Below are 18,065 nucleotides of genomic sequence, written 5' to 3'. Positions count from 1 at the left end.
CTTACTTCCTCTTCCCAGCCCTTCAGTGTTTCACATACTCTCTTGCCGTTGGTCACACAGTGGCCAGAGAATGAAGAGAGAGGCAATTACCCCTGCCCAGATGGTCCACAGTCATGGAAGACATTCATTCCGCCCTTTGGTAGAGTGAAGCTTAGAAAAGCCCTCACCTGGTCAGGGCACAGTGGCTCACGCCTGTAATCCCAGCACTTTGGGAGACCCAATCACCTGAGGTTGAAAGTTGGAGACCAGCCTGACCAACATGGAGAAACCCTGTCTCTACTAAAAATACAAAATTACCCGAGCATAGTGGCGCACACCTGTAATCCCAGCTACTCAGGAGGCTCAGGCAGAAGAATTGCTTGAACCTGGGAGGCAGAGGTTGTGGTGAACCAAGATGGTGCCATTGAACTCCAGCCTGGGCAACAAGAGTCATAAATAAATAAATAAATAAATAAATAAATGCCTCATTTGGGGCAGGTTTCTCAGAAATTTATTCTCAAGATATCCCACATTGGCTGTTTTCTCAGCTGCTAAGATCTGACTCTTGCAATAATCAGGTTTCCAGAGATATGGAGCACAATAAATTAGTAGGCCCCAGAGGGCTATTAATGGTTGTCTCCTACCTATGTAAATACTCATAAATAATCACTAGTCACCCATTCTAGAATCTTGCTAGTGTCTAGGATCTTGATGGTGTCAGTCTAATTAGTTTACTCTTTATAGAAGTCAATCCCCTCTTTGGAAATTGAGACAATATTTACCAGTCTCTAGTCATTCAGCTCATTTGTTTATGTGCTCTTACTTTCTCTTCTGAGCTCTGCTTTGGATCGTAAAGGGCTGGGATCCGGATGTTAAACAAAATACTAAAGTCTGTTGTTTTGGACTGAACTCCTGCACTAGGCCCCAACAGATCAGACTAATTCAAAACAGAGTTCTCTTGCTAAATGCCACGTAGTCAAACCAAGACTTCAAGGAGGCAGATAGATTATAAAACACAGCAGCTTTTCTTTCCCTGAAAACAAGAGATTCCAGTCTACCTGAGTCAGCATAAGGAACTCCCCCCTGATTCAACACTTATACAAAAGTAGCCTGAAGTAACCTGAAGTTAACCAATCCAGTTTTATTTTTTCCAATTGTTCTGCCTCCGTGTTTCCACCTTAGAAGATCCACTGTTCTGTGGCTCAGTGACAGCTCTCATTTTATTTTGTAGAATGGAGGCTGCTCCAGTTCATTGATTACAAATAAAAGCCAATTAGGTCTATAACTAAATTTGTTGTGATTTTATCTTTTGACATTGCCAACTGCTTTTCCCAGTCCTCCTTACTTGCTGGTTCCCGATTGGATTCAGGCAATGTGGGAATGGGGGTACCTGGAGGGTAAGAAGAAGGGATAAGTGAGTTCATCCCTCCCTCCCTCCCTCCCTCCCTCCCTCCCTTCCTTCCTTTGGTGTCAGATTAGGGTGAAAGCAGCAGCAGCAATAGTGACAGCAGCTATGGTGATAGCAGCTGTGGTGACAGAAGCTATGACAGTAGTTATAGTGGCAGCAACTATGGCGGCAGCAGCCTTAGCAGCAGCACTGTCAATAGCACTGGCGGTGAGGATAGTGACTGCAGCTGTGACAGTTGCCTAGCAGTGCCAGCTCATGAGTGTCTGCTCCTGGTTCCTGAGTCACACTTGCACTGGCTCAGGGAGAAATTGGTTTCTGTGTTTACTAATCTTTCAGTAACCTAATCTTTTTTCTTGCTCCACCAGTATTTACAACACCCATGTAACCAATTTTTATATTAAATTCCTTCTGTCTGAAGTATTGAGAATGGTTTCTGCTTTCCTAAATAGACCCTGACTAATACTATATGTAATCGTTTAGAACTTGCACCTTTAAACTCATTTAAAGCTGCCCTATAATCTTTACCTTGAAACCTGGAGATTTTAAAGTTTGGATACAACCAGCTACATTTTTGAAAAGTGCTTTTGTCAAACTCCAGTAAACTTTGAGAAAGGAAATAAATTATTTAATGCATTGAGAAGGGTTCATTACAGTTTGTGTGTTTTCCCACAAATTGATGCACTGGAAACTTAATCCCCAATGCAACAGTATTTGAAGTGGGGCCTAATAAGAGGGAATTAGGTCATGAGGGCCCCACCCTCATACGTGATTAATGTCACGCTGATGGGCTTCTTATAGAAGTGAGTTCAGTCCCTCTCTTCCTCTGTTGCCCTCTGGTGCCTGCTTTCTTGTCCTTCTGCCAACTAATATGGGATAATGCAGCAGGAAGTTCCTCATCAGATGTGGCCAACTTGATCTTGGACTTCCCAGCCTCCAGAACTACAAGTTGAGTATCCCTTATCTGAAATGCTTGGGACCAGAAATGTCTGGGTTTCAGGTGGTTTTTTGTTTGTTTGTTTGTTTGTTTTTGCATTTTGGAATATTTGCATTATAGTGACTGGTGGAGCATCTCAAATCTGAAATTTGAAATGCTCCAATGAGTATTTCTTGTCAGCACTCAAAAGTTTCAGATTTTGGAGCATTTTGGATTTTTGATTTTTAGATCTGGGATGCTCGACATGTATAATAAAATACAATTCTGGTTTTTTAAAAAATAAATTACCTAGTCTCAGGTATTCTGCTAAAGAGCAGAAAACAGACTAAGATGGTGTTCATAATAATGGCTCATCATTTGTTTCACAATGGATTTGTTATTAAAATATTTCACTGTGACAATACTCACTGTGATAAATTTTATTCTACAAACAACTTTCTTTAGGGTATTTTTTTTACAATCTAAGGATTATACAAAACCATCTGATAAAAATAGGCACAATAATTCTTGGACTTTTAGTTTCAAAGTCTGTTTTCCCATCTGTTATCCAAAGTCTAGGTCTATACAACCAAAGCAAAATGTAGGATTCTGTAATTATCCTTTGACTCAGAGACAAATAGAATATCAATAGAAAAGGGACATCTGTGCTGATCTGATTCAATACCAGTCAGAAATATTCTTTGAAACATCTAACAACCATAGAGGACAGTCTGCTTTACTGAACTCATGAATTCAAATTCTAATACCATCTGGAAAAACCTCACAGAAATGCCCCAAAATAATGTTTAGCTAAATATCTGGCACCTGGATCCAGTCAAGTTGACACAAATAATTAACCATCACATTCCACATCTCTAAGACCTTCATGGCACCTGATTCAAAGTAGGTGCTCAATAAATATTTTCTTATTGAGTGGGTGAATAAATGTATTTTTATTATTTCCAGTGAAATCATAAAGATGTCTGTGGACTCAGAAACTGCAGTTAGTAAAAAGTAACTGACAGATCACTCTTAGCCTGCCTGCTAGCCTGCTGACAGATTGTACTACTTAAAAGGTTGATTGACAGGTTCTCTCAGCGTATTAACTGCATAACTGTGGTAGAAACAGTTAACTACTCTGAGAGTGACTCAAAGTAGAAACATGTCAACATATGGGAAGACTCCACTTGAGTTTCACTGATCCTCAAAGCAGAAACTCAAAATAAATGCACTATGAGTTTAGCTTAGATACAGTCCAGATGCTATTTGAAGAAAGAAGGGAAAAGAAAAGAAAGGAAGAGGGAAGGAAGGAAAAAAGGAAGGAGGGAAGGAAGGAAGGAAGGAAGGAAGGAAGGAAGGAAGGAAGGAAGGAAGGAAGGAAGGAAATGAAATAAGTTCAAAGTTACTCGTTGGTTGTTTAAAATGTAAACACAAAGAAAGTATTTTTTTTCTGGCTGCCAATCTGTTAAGAAAATTAAAAGGTAATGTATGTTTTGGAGCTGTAATCATCAGGCTGTTGTAATTTGCTCTAATTTTTGTACAGTTTTATTTATTTCAAATGTCCAATGTTAAGGAGAAGATAATAGATTTCAAATTATGAATAGAGTCAAACTCCATATAGAAATCTCTTCAGATACTAAGAAACCCAGTTTTCATTTTATTCTCTTTGATATTTCATTCTCTTTGACTTTTAATGTCCTTATTATTGGTCCTAAAATCCACTGGCTCTTTTTGGGTTACATAAACATTATTAACTTCAGATATTCTACAAGCCATGCATGTTGACTTGGGGGGTTTTGGCTGTTACCTTATGCAAACTAGTGCTGTCTACCAGCAGCTTAGTACACACATTTTTCTCCTCACCAAAGATGGATTAAAGCAATAAAATAGCAGAAGTTTCATGAATAGTGGGTTTGACAGCAATGGCCAAGATACATGCTGGTAAAATGTATCCATCCAGCAGTATTAATTTTTACATATAAAGTTGTCCCTTGGTATTCACAGGGGATTGGTTCCAGGACCCCCTGTGGGTACCAAAATCTGCAGATACTCAAATCCCTGTTACAAAACAGTGCAGTATTTGCATACAACCTGTGCACATCCTCCCTTATACTTTCAATCATCTCTAGATTAGTTATAAAGCTGAATATAATGTAAGTACTATATAAGTAGTTGTTGCACTATGTTGGTTTTATATTTGTATTATTTTTATTCTTGCATTGTTTATTTTTTTCAGATATTTTTGATCTGTGGTTGGTTGGATTTGCAGAGGCAGAATCCTCATATACAGAGGGGCAACTGCCACTCATATGATTTCAAGAGGGTCTTCTTGACCCATATAACAATGTGGAGCTTATGGCCAGGCACAGTGACACACACCTGCAATCCCAGCACTTTGGGATGCCGAGGGCAGCAGATCACTTGCGCTCAGGAGTTTGAGACCAGTCTGGGCAACAGTGAAACCCTGTGTCCATAAAAAACATGAGTTTAAGGGGGCATGGTAGTCTGTGCATGTAGTTCCAGCAACTTGAGAGGCAGAGGTGAAAGGTTCACTTGAGCCCAGGAGGTCAAGGCTGCAGTGAGTTGTGAGTGCACCACTGCACTCCACCCTGTGTGACACAGTGAGACTCCACCTCAAAAAAAGAAAAGAAAAGAAAAAAGAAACTGCAAGGATGAGCAGATCAGCATAGGTGACATGCACTGAGCAAGGTAAAAAAGGTAAAAAATTATCTGGAGAGGTGGTCAGAAGACACATTAAGAAGTGCCTTGCACATTGGTAAGGATTGTGGATTTTATGGTGATTAAAAGCTGCCTCAGGGTTTTTTTAGTAGAGGAATGACTTAATCTGTATGTTTGTAAAAGGATCCATTCGGCTGCTGTGCAGAGAAATAGACAGGACAAGGTAAGTGGGGATGCCAGGACACATAGAGGAAGCTATGGTCATTGTCCTGGCAAAAGCAATCCATGACTTGGGTCTGGTAGGGGCAAAGGTGAAAAGTTGCCTAATTCTACATGTATTTGCTGAAGATTGGGTATGGAGAGGGAGAGAAAAGGAGTGGTCAATAAGATTCCAAGGTTTTGGGCCCAAGCAATTGAGTAAAATGGTGGTACCTTTTACTGAGATAGGAAAAACTGAGGCAGGTCAATCTGGGGCATGGGAAAGTATGAAATTCCATTTGAGAGTTGTTAAGTTTGAGACGTCTATTATATAACCAAGTGGGTATGTCAAGTAAGCATTTGTTTGTTTTTATAATTCTATTAGGGTTCTCTAAAGGGACGGAACTAATGGAATATATGTGTATAACTCACATGATCACGAGGTTCCACAATAGGCTGTCTGAAAGCTGAGGGGCAAAGAAAGCCAGTCCAAGTTCGAAAACTGAAGAACTTGGAGTACGATGTTCTAGGGAAGGAAGGGTTAAGTGCAGGAGAAAGATGTAAGCACCATTTAGTCTTTTCATGTTTTTTTCTGTCTGCTTTATATTCTAGCCATGCTGACAGCTGATTAGATGGTGCCCATGGAGATTAAGGGTGAGTCTGCCTTTCCCAGCCCACTGACTCAAATGTTAATCTCCTTTGGAAACACCCTCACAGACACATGCAGGATCAGTACTTTGCATCCTTCAATCCAATCAAGTTGACACTCAGTATTAACCATGACAATAATCTATATATTTTTTGCTTCAAAATAATTGTAATCAGTATTTCACACTTCAATATACCTTTCTTTTTTTATAATTTCAACTTATATTTTAGATTCAGGGATACATGTGTGGGTTTGTTACATAGGTACATTATGTGATGTTGAGGTTTGGGGTATAACTGATTCCATCACCAGGTATTGCGTACAGTACCAATAGTTTTTCAACCCTTGCTCCCCTTTTCCCCTCCTCCTTCTAGTGGTCCCCACTGTCTACCACTGCTATCTTTGTGTCCATGAATACCCCAATGTTAACTCCCACTTATAAGTGAGAACATGCGATATTGGGTTTTCTGTTCCTGTGTTAATTTTCTTAGGATAATGGCCTCCAGCTGCGCCCATGGTCCTGCAAAGAACATGATTTTGTTCTTTTTTCTGGCTGCATCAAGTAGGCATTTGGATATGAAGTCTGGTGTTCAGGAGAGTTTGGGGCTGGGGATGGAAATTTGGTAGTTATCAATATCCAAACTAGTGCTAACCAGTAGAAATATGAGGCAAGTTACATGTGTTTTCTAATAACTGTATATTAAAAAGTGGAAAAAGTAGGTAAATTTAATTTTAATATTGTTTTATTCGACTTAACACATCTGGAATCTCATTTTTTCATGTAGTCAGTATGAAAATATTACTGTGTTGTTTTACATTCTTTTTTTGAGACAGAGTTTCTCTCTTGTTACCCAGGCTGGAGTGCAATGGCACAATCTCAGCTCACCCAACCTCCACCTCCTGGGTTCAGGCAATTCTCCTGCCTCAGCCTCCTGAGTAGCTGGGATTACAGGCACCACCATGCCCAGCTAATTTTTTTTGCATTTTTATTAGAGATGGTTTCACCATGTTGACCAGGATGGTCTAGATCTCTGGACCTCGTGATCCACCCGCCTCGGCCTCCCAAAGTGCTTGTACATTCTTTTTTAATAAGTCTTTGAACTTCAGTGTGAATTTTACATGTATAGCATATCTCAATTCAGAATTAATAGCCATGTGGCTAGTGGCTACTGTGTTGGACAGAACAGGTCTGGATGGCATTTAAAGACAATGGACTGGTTATTGAGCGTCTGTATAGATAGAAAAGAGGAGAAGCCCAGGAGACCTGAGGACTGAGCCCTTGGAAACTCCAGCATTTAAAAGTCAAGAAAAGGAAGAGGATCCCCAATAAAAGAGAAAAGAATAGAAATGTTCTGTCTTGCTAGGGAAGCAGGTTACATGGATGTATGTGTTTATCAAAACCTTGAAATGCACACTTAAAATTTATGCATTTTACAATATGTAAACTAGGACTCAATTTTAAAAAGCATATTCTAAGAACAGAAGAGAGAGAGAGAAAATCAAATGGAAAGGACAGTGAGGATGTGGGGTACCAGAAGCAAGTGATCAACTATGTTGAATGCTGGTAAGAAGTCAAGTGAGATGAAGATAGAATTAACCAGAGAATGGGAAATGGAAGGTCATTCGTCACTGTGGCAAAAGAAGATTTGGGAGAAAGGATGAAAGCTTGATTAGAAGTGCATTCAAGTGAAATGAGGAAGTTTCTGGTCACAGATGGCTTATCTAACATGTGATTTTACTTCTGCTTTCTCTGAAACCTAACTAAATGACAGTAAATGGAATTTTTAATGACTTACCCACACCTCTGTCCCCCTTTAACATATACAGTTTGGAAGCTGGAAAGCATCTAGAGAAGCATAACTGACTGAGATCTATGAAAGCTGTATTCCTAGTCAGCTCTGGGGAAAGCAAAGAGCAATTTGGCACCACGGAACCTGCCAAAGGCTCAGGGATCTGTAATATAGGTTCAACCAAAAGTGAGGGGTATAGGTGAGCCTGAGAACTGTTTAAAAAGCAATTCGATACCCAGCTCCACTGCCTCCCCCAAACCCCCATCATCTCTCACAGCTAAGAACTTGACCCTCCCAACCAGGCATAGGATTAAGGGTACACGAGAGAGGTGCTAGGATTGCATGAAATTTACAAATTGCATGGTGAGACACCCACTGTCTTTCACCCTATCACAAAGCCTCCTCCTCAACTCAGCTCCAGAATTTGAGATGGGATGATTTCTTCAGTGGACTCTGACCAGGCCAAGAGGAAAGATGGAATGCTGTCTTAATGACCACAGTCAACAAGAGTCCCCCATGCCCTAACCCTGCACACACACCAAGATTCCATTCATCTTTTTCGTGTCCTACTCTTAAATGTGAGTGAATAGCCAAAGACTGCTGAACATTGGAAGAAAGCTTCAAATATCAAAGATAGAGATGAAATCATCAAACAAAAGTAACTTGCAGGCTTAGATTTTACGGAGAGAAAAAATAATCTTAAAAATAAACTATCATTGATAAGGGAAGACATTGGATATACAAAACAAAACCAGGATGCTGCAAAAAAGTGGGGGGACACTAATTAAATGAAAGAAAGCTTTTGGAAGTCAAAAATATGAAAGATGAAACAAAAATCTCAATACAAAGACTAGAAGGTAAATTGAGGAAAGTAAAGCAAAAAAATTAAAGAGAAGGAAAACAGCAGAGAAAAGTAAAAGAGAAAATTAGAGGATCAGTCCCAGAGGTCTAACATCTCAATGATAGGAATTACAGGAGAGAACAACAACAAAAGAACATACATGAAGAAACAGTCAAAGAAACAATTCAGGAAAATTTCCCAAAGTTGAATGACAGGGATTTCTAGATTAAAGAAACCTACTGGCCAGGTGCAATGGCTCATGCCAATAATCTCAGCACTTTGGGAGGCCAAGGCAGGTAGATCTCCTGAGGTCAAGAGTTCAAGACCAGCCTGCTCAGTATGGTGAAACTCTGTCTCTACTAAAAATATAAAAAATTAGCTGGGTGTGGTGGTGGCTACCTGTTATCTCAGCTACTCAGGAGGCTGAGGCAGGAGAATCACTTGAACCCAGGAGACCGAAGGCTGTAGTGAGCTGAGATTGAGCTGCTGCACTCCAGCCTGGGTGACAGAACAAGACTCTGTTTCAAAAAAACGGCCTAACAAAAGCCCAGGGTAAGGAATGAAAATAGACCCATAATAAGTCATCTTACTACAAAATGTCATAAGATATTATGACAGGTCAAAAGATGAAAAAATAGGTCACATATAAAGGACCAAGAGTAAGAATAGCTTTGGAATTTTAAATAACAGTGGAAACTAGAAGTTAATGTAAAGCAATGTTTTTATAATTTGTGAGAAAACTATTTCTGCCTTAGAACTTACATACACAAAGCTTTAAGTGTGAAGATAGGCTAAAGGCATTTTCAGACATGCTAGTCCTCAAACATCTACTCTTTATAGTTACTGCTGGAGCAGTAGCACAATGAGGGAGTATGTCAAGGAAGAGGGTGACATGTCCCACCAACAGTGGATCCAATTCAAGAAAGAAGGAAAGGGAATCCCAGGATGGAGGTGATGGAGATCCCAGGGTGCCATCTGTGTAGCAACCTCAGAGAGTAACCTGAGCAGATTAAAGCAAGTCTCCAGAAGACATGGCACCAAGAATATGAAATTGACATGCTTGAACACATGCAAAGACCATCCACACTCCTGGAAAACACTGGGGTCAAATTGCTGATAAGTGCTTACATAACTAAGCAAATTTTTAAAAAGAGTATTAACTTTAGAGAATGTAAAAAGATCTTAAATAAAAAGTAATCACAGCTTATCACATGACTTGGTTGCAGGTAGTCACTTTTTTCATACTAATAAAAACACTGAATTCTGATCTAACCATAAAAATACTTTAACTCTATGGGGAGATGGGGGACTGGAAGTGTGCATGTGTGTGCAGGGGTGATTAGGAAGGGGTGTGGGGAGTGCTGAATCCATGCATTCCTTAAAGAAGTCAGGGTTATGTCCAAAACTTAGAAACAATTGAGAAGAAGCAATACAAGGAAAGTATTTAGAATTACAGCCATGATTTTTTTAAAGCTAAAAGACTTGATCACAATTACTTGGGAAGTGAAAAATAGGGAGAAGGAATGAAAAGTTGTCAGTTGCAGCACTTTTTGTACCTATATAAATTTGATTTAAAAGTTTCAAAAAAATTTTTTTCAAAAAAGGGATTGATGATATAAAATGAAGATAGAAAGTATACAGCAAAACTGTCCAAAAGAACATTGTTCAATGATGGAAATTACATCCAATATGGTAGGCTTTTGAAATGTGACTAGTGTGACTGGGGAATTCAACTAAGAAGTGACTGGTGTGACTGGGGACTTCAATTAATTCAATTAAGAAATATTTAAATTTAATAAATCAATTCAATTTAATTGATTGGTTAAAATTATTCAATTTATATTTGAATAGCCACATGTGGCTAGTGGCTGTTATATTAGACAATGCGTCTATGCACAATGGCCTGCTCCTGTCTAGAGTCAACTTTGCTTTTATAATTGAGCCTTCTTTTTCTTCTTCTTTTTTTTTCTAAGCACTATTTATTTTGCTTTCTCAATTTTTGTTTTAGATTCTGGGGTACATGTGTAGGTTTGTTTCACAGGTAAATTGCATGTCACTGGGATTTGGTATACAAATGATTTTGTCACCCAGATAGTGAGCACAGTACATGACGAGTAGTTTTTCTACCCTCACAGCCTTCCTATCCTGCCCCCTCAATTTTAGGTCCCAGTGTCTATTGTTCCCTTATTTGTGTCCATGTGTACTCAATGTTTAGCTTTCACTTATAAGTAAGAACATGTGGTATTTGGTTTTCTGTTCCTGCATTACTTTACTTAGGATAATGACCTCCGGTGCATCCCTGTAGCTGCAAAAGACATGATCTCATTCTTTCTTATGGCTGCATAGTATTCCATGGTATATATATACCACATATTCTTTATCCAGTTCATCACTGATGGGCACCTAGGTTGATTCCATGTCTTTGCTATTGTGAATAGTGCTGCAATGAACATATGGGTGCATATATCTTTGTGGTAGAAAAATTGACATTCCTTTTGGATATATACCCAGCAATGAGATTGCCAGATCGAATGATGGTTCTAAATTCTTTGAGGAACCTCCAAACTGCTTTCTACAGTGGCTGAGCTAATTTACATTGCCACCAGCAGTATGTAGGCATTAAGCTTTTCTCTGCAATCTCAGCAGCATCTGTTATTTTTTTTTACTTTTTCATGGTAGCCATTCTAACTGGTATGAAATGGTATGTCATTGTGGTTTCAATTTCATTTCTCTAATGATCAGTGATGTTGAGCATTTTTTATGTACTTATTGGCCATGTGTGTGCTTTCTTTTGAGATGTGTAATTGACTCTTCTTTCTCCTGCATCATCCTTTTGTCTGTCCTATGAATCCTTCCTGCCAGCATGCTTTAAAAAAAAAAAGTGCTGTTGCTTTGTCTCCCATCCCTCTGTGACTATCCATCCCATTTTCTGTTCCCTTTAGAGCAAAACACCTCAAACGAATTATCTGTTCCTCAGCTATCCTACACAGCAGCCACTAGCCACATATAGCTATATGCATTTAAATTAATTGAAATTAAATAAAATATAAAATACAGTTCCTCAATTTCACCGGCCATGTTCCAGTCACTCAATAGTCATGTGTGGCTCTTGAGTTTGCATTGAGGAGAGACAAATACAAACCTTTCTATCATCCCAGAAAGTTTTACTGGGCTTTGATAAGCACTGATAGGAACAGGAGGGAGGGCCAATAAATGGGTACCTTGCTGGTAGTTTGGTAGATTTGGTGCTGGAAGGATAAGAAAAATTATCTCCTAGTGATTCTTTTTTTCTCAGTAGAATAAAAAATAAGTTCATCAGCTGAGAGTAAGAAAGGAGAAGGGATGCTGCAAGTATGAGTAGGAGAAGGTAGAAAATAACCTTTCCAGAGAGCAGGAGAGTGAACTGATAAAGGACATTAAGAGTAGATGTTCCTCCTTTTCCTTAGCCTGATTATGAAATTAAAGACAATAGGAATCATTATATTTTATTTTCATATTATTGCTGTTGCTCTCAATGCTGTTATTAAAGGGGTCATCCTTAACATTAGGCAGTCTAGGTGGAGATGGAAGCATGAGCCAATTTTTCAGCCACTCTTCTTCCCCTGTAATTACTTTGAAATCAGGGATCACCGAGAAATGTCACTGTCTCTATCTGACCACAATGTACACAGCAGGAAGGAAGGGGAGGTCCCTTCCTGGAGATGTTTTGCAGTGATAAGATACAGGCACTTCCTCAGTCAAAGTTCTTTCGATTTTAAGAAACAGAAACCAACTTAAACAAGAAAAGAAGATGAATTTTAATGATACGTGGGTGCCTTCTAGAACTCACAGGAGTACAGCTGGTCCTCACAGGAGCCTGACCCTGGGGGAGCCAGAACTAAAAAGCTCTCAGGAACAGGCAGAATCATCTTTCTTTCTCTGTCTCTCTCCCTCTTTGCCTCCCTCCCTATAAATATGGTTTATCCTGCCTTCTCTGCAAGAGGCATTCTTTTCTCTTCTCTATAGAAAAAAAAAACAAACATTTTTCTCTACAGCATTCTCAGCACACTTGGGTGAGAGATGGCCACTCCTATAATGTCCTCAGTTCTTATGATCTCAGAACAAGCGAACTTCTCAGAGAAACAAGAACATCTTGGTCACAGTCACAAAGTTTTGAGAGAATCTGATTAGTTGAATTTAGGACAACTGCCCAATGTTTGTTCAAACAACTCAGACAACTTGGCTGGAGGACCTGACCACAGGTACACACTACTTCTGGGGCCCATTCCCTCAGGGTGTGGGGCAGTTCTCAGAGCTCCTTGGCTCCACCCTCTGGGAAGTCCTTTCTGTTCTATTGCCTGTCTTGGTCACATCTGAAGTAGGTATTGAGCTACACAGCTTTCCTAGCCCACTTGCCCTGAAAGTTTGGTGCCTCAGGCTTTTTAGATCAGGCTTATGGTTTCTTTGTATTACCGGGTGACTCCCTCAAAAACCAGAAGGTCCCATCTATCTGCTTCCAGACATTTCCATGAGCAAGTAACCATATTTACAGTTCTCTTTGAGGGACTTCTTTTATTTCTGCCTTATTGTTTTGGTTTCTTGTCCTCAGAACTTCCTCCCTTTCCCTCTCCCTGACACCTCTGTGGCCAGTACCTCGATTTAAGTAATTTTAATCCTCTAGCATTTTAACAAGTTGTAAAAGTTGATCTAACCTTTGCCCTGAGGCATTTAATCAACACACACACATGCACACACATATGTACGTATGTATCTATATGTATGTATGTGTGTATGTGTATATATATATATATATATATTTAAATTTATTTTTCTTTTTTCCTAGCACTTTTTACTCAAAGCCTTTAAACTCTTCAGATTCTGTATCTAAAAGCAGTTGGCTGTTTCAAATTTGTAAGACCCCAAATTTTTGGGTTACCTTTATTCCATTTTATCTTTTGTTATAAACTGGTCATTTCTTTCCTGAGTTGCTTCTCTCTCCCTCTCTCTCTCTCTCCCTCTCTCCCTCTCTCTTTCTCTCCCTCTCTCCCTCTCTCTTTCTCTTTCTCTCCTCCCTCCCCCTCTCTGTCCCTCCCTCCCTCTCTCTCTTTCTCTTCCTCCCTCCCTCTCTCCCTCTCTTTCTCCCTCCCTTTCTCTCTCTGCCTCCCTCCCTCTGTCTCCCCTCCCAGTACATTGCTAAACACAACCAGTAGCAATGACATATATAATAGCAGCACTAATTTGCCTCTGAACTATAAGTTCAATAGGCAAATGGTCTTGCAAGGTAATCACAAACTAAACCTTTACCAAATGTTTTGCCTTCTTCCTAGCCTCTAATATTAGTTTTCTCTCTCATCACCTGACTGGTAAGCCAATTTTTAATATTTTTTCAACAACTGACCACTACTGCCAGTTTTTAAATTAGTCAGGATAAGTTTTTTTACACTACAGTAGCAACTCTCTCCTGGAATCTCAGTGGCCTTAATACAATAAAGTTGCGGATCTGATGTGACTCAGGTGAGTTGCCTGGGCAACTGCCCTGTGTGATGAAGTGGCTCAGTTATTGAAAAGGTTTCTGTCATTGTTTCTGTCATCTCAAGTCATGGCCTTCAAAACTGACCAACAAAGGAAAAACCACAGGGAAAATTCACACCTGCTTTTCTAAGCTTTGATCTTGAAGTGAGACTTATTACTGCTACTCAAAGTCCATTGACCAGATTTGTTTTTTTTACCATGCCCCCTAACTAGACAGGACTGGAAGTTACCTCTTTTATAGTCCTCAGCATGTTGAGAGAGCAGAGGTATAAGATCAAAATAGCTTGGATAGTGGGGCCCCTACAGTGAGGACCCCTGGCCCGGAGAGTGGCCCAATTGCACAGGAATTTACGTAAGTGAGAAACAAAATTTTGTTGAAATAATACTCTCGGACTTGAAAATTTAATTATTCTTTCAACAGTCTGCCCTATCGTTATTAATACAGGAACCAAAAAGATAGGAGTAAATAAAACAATATAGCTTATTTTACTGAAGCAATTGTAACTGCAATCAAAATACCAATAGGATATTTTTGGAGACTGACAAAATGTTGTAAAGCTCAGGTAGAATAATAGAAGGGTGAGAATAGCCAATACAACTGTAAATGAAATAATGAGGAAGAACTAGTTTTACCCAATGTTAAGATATTTTATAGGTAGAGAAATTATATGAAATAAGAAAGCTGTTAGAGGAGAATAAAGACCCCAGAAACAGATCCAAATACATTTAAGAACTTAAAAATATTAATATTAATGTAAGGTCAGGTGCAGTGGCTTAGGCCTGTAATCCTAGTACTTTGGGAGGCTGAGGTGGGAGGATCACTTGAGCTCAGGAGTTCAAGATCAGCCTGAGAAACATTGCAAAACACTGTCTGTACAAAAAAAAAAAAAAAATTAGCTGGGTGTGTTGGTGCATGCCCATAGTCACAGCTGCTTGAGAGGCTGAGGTGGGAGGATTACTTGAGCCCAGGAGGTTGAAGATGCAGTGAACCATGACTGTGCCACTGCACTCCAGCCTGGGTGACAGAGTGAGACTTTGTCTCAAAAAAAAAAATTAAAATATAAATAAAGTGGTATTTTTAAGTTAGTGGGAGAATATTAATAATTCAGAAATGTTGCTGTGATGAACAAGGCATTGGGGAAAGTGCAGAAGTACCTTACTCATGCCCAAATAAATTCCAGGTGGCTCAATAACTTGAATGTAAAACACTAGAAAAATCAGTGGTCTTTTTCTCATAATCTTTCACGAGGGAAAAGCAAGAGACATGAAAGATAAGATGGATAAATTTACTTATATAAAAATTAAAACTGAGGGTAGGTTCTTCGATCAAAGATGACCCTTTAGGAGCAGCTCAGGATTGCAGCTCCCAGAGAAAGTGCAGAGGGTGAGTGGACGCCACATTTCCAGATGGATCTTTATTACCCACAGACCAGGAGATTCCCAGGCAGAGGAGCCCTACAGGTCACCAGCATGGCTGTTTGGCCAGCTCAGCTGTCTTGCCGGCACTGCAGTGCAATGGCGTTTCATACAAAATACACTGGTCTGCTTGCCCTTTTAAGCTGGCAGTTGGTGCTCTGGGAAGGCAGATTCGCCAATTCACCTGACTAAATGGGTCTGAAACAAGGAGACAGGCCAGGAAATTCCCAGGTAGCACCATTGTTTAAGCCAGCACAGTGGGCCACTGCACAGGATATTGCACAGATCCCGACTCCCTTTCAGCAGGCGACTGAAACAACTGGAAGAGAGTCAACTGTTCAACTTAAAAAAAAAAAAAAGGCTCTGAGGCAGGGAGCCAGGTGATCAGGCTTGGCAGGTCCCACCCCCACAAAAACAAACAAAACAGCAATTGGAAAAGCTTGGGGTTGAGAGTTTCATGGCAAGCACAGCTGAACCCAGGATGGTGCAGCTTGGTGGGGGAGGGGCATCCATCATTACCCAGGCACTCGACACCTACTGAGATAGTCTGCCATTGTTAAGACAGGCCGCCATTGCCGAGGCAACACCCCATTGCAGAGGCAACCCACCATAACAGAGAGAGTCTGCCATTACTGGGGCGGGCCACCATCGCTGAGGCAGTTCTAACCACACCCATATAAACAGGACTGCAGGGAAGCTCACATGGCAGCATGGCAGATCCGGCAGCAGGGCGGAAACCACAGCAGCTCAGCAAAGCCTCTACAGGCAGACAGAGACTAGGCTGACTCCTTGCTGGGCAGGGCAGCCCTAAAAAAAAAAAAGGCAACAGCACAACAAATAATCATAAATAAAGCCCTAACTCCCCAGGACAGAGCACCTGGGGAAAAAAAAAGCGGTTTATGAGTACTGCTGCAGCAAACTTAAACATACCTGCCTAGCAGCTCGGAATGAACAACGGAGCTCACAACTCAACACTTGAGCTCCTATAAAGAACAGAATGTCTCCTCAAGAAGCTCCCTGACTTCAGAACCAATCTGAAAATCAGCAACTACACAGACAACAGGTGGATAAATCCACAAAGATGCAAAGAAAGCAGCACAAAAAGGAGAGAAACACCCAAAACCAGAACACCTTTCCTCCTACAAGGGATCACAACTCCTCACCAGCAAGAGAACAAAGTTGGATGGAAAATGAGTGTGATGAAATGAAGAAATCAGAATTCAGAAGGTGGGTAATTAGAAACTACTGTGAGCTAAAAGAACATGTTCTAACTCAATGCAAAGAAACTAAGAACGTTGAAAAAAGGTTTGAGGAAATAATAACAAGAATGGACAACTTAGAGAAGAATATGAGTGAATTGGTGGAGCTGAAAACACAACACAAGAACTTTGTGAAACATGTACAAGTTTCAACACCCGAACTGACCAAGCAGAAGAAAGGATATAAGAGGTCGAAGATCAATTAAATGAAATAAAATGAGAAGGCAAGATTAGAGAAAAAAAGCATGAAAAGGAATGAACAAAGTCTGCTAGAAATGTGGGACTACTTGAAGAGACCTAATCTACATTTAATAGGTGTACCTGAATGTGACAAAGAGAATGAATCCAAGCTGGAAACTACTCTTCAGGATATTATCCAGGAAAATTTCCCCAACCTAGCAAGGTGGGCCAATATTCAAGTCCAGGAAACACAGAGAACTCCACAAAGATATTCCACAAGAAGAGCAACCCCAAGGCACATAATCGTCAGATTCTCCAGAGCATTTTCTCCCTCATTTCAACCCTGGTGAATCTGACTTAATTGCAGTGTGGTCTGAGAGACTGTTTGTTATAATTTCTGTTCTACTGCATTTGCTGAGGAGTGATTTACTTTGAATTATGTGGTCAATTTTAGGGTAGGTGTAATGTGGTGCTGAGAAGAATGTGTATTCTGTGAATTTGGGGTGGAGTTCTGTAAATGTCTTCAGACCACACTGCAATTAAGTTAGAACTCAAAAACCAGAAACTACCTCAGAACCACACAGCTTCATGGAAAGTGAACAACTGGCTTTTAAATGTTGACTGGATAAACAATGAAATGAAGGCAGAAATAGAGAAGTTCTTCAAAACCAATGAGAACAAAGACGCAACATACCAGAATCTCTGGAACATGTTTAAAGCAGTCTCTAGAGGAAAATATATCACAATAAGTGCCCACATGAGAAGAGTGGAGAGATCCAAAATTGACACCCTATCATCAAAATTGAGAGAGCTAGAAAAGCAAGATAAAAAAAACTCAAAACCCAGCAGAAGACAAGAAATAACTAAGATCAGATCAGAACTGAAGGAGATAGAGACATAAAGAACTCTTCAAAAAATCAATAAATACAGAAGATGAGTTTTTGAAAAAGATGAACAAAATAGACCACTAGCCAGATTAATAAAAAAGAGAGAGAGAGAGAATAACCAAATAGATGCAATAAAAAGCGATAAAGGAAAAATCACCACAGATCCCACAGAAATTCAAACCATCATCAGAGAATATTACAAACAACTCTATGCACATAAACTAGTAAACCTGGAAGAAATGGGTAAATTCCTGGACACTTGCGTCCTCCCAAGCCTGAACCAGAAGGAAGTTGCAACCATGAATAGACCAATAACAAGATCTGAAGTTGAGGCAGCAACATCAACAGAACCAAA

At 39.9% G+C, this 18,065-nt stretch overlaps 1 long non-coding RNA gene across 1 annotated transcript in view; it reads left to right on the top strand.

The window, feature by feature from the left end:
• Positions 1-18,065, top strand: part of LOC128928535 (uncharacterized) — a 117,744-nt gene that overhangs the window by 63,576 nt on the left and 36,103 nt on the right. Inside the window, exon 2 of the long non-coding RNA XR_013522297.1 lies at positions 5,790-5,831. This is a non-coding gene — a long non-coding RNA (uncharacterized LOC128928535). The remainder of the gene's footprint in view (positions 1-5,789; positions 5,832-18,065) is intronic.

The sequence above is a fragment of the Callithrix jacchus genome, chromosome 9 (genome assembly GCF_049354715.1).
Source record: "Callithrix jacchus isolate 240 chromosome 9, calJac240_pri, whole genome shotgun sequence".
In the NCBI taxonomy this organism is placed as follows: Eukaryota; Metazoa; Chordata; class Mammalia; order Primates; family Cebidae; genus Callithrix; species Callithrix jacchus.
Note: the sequence above shows the minus strand (reverse complement) of the source record. Positions and strands in the feature narration are given on the sequence as shown.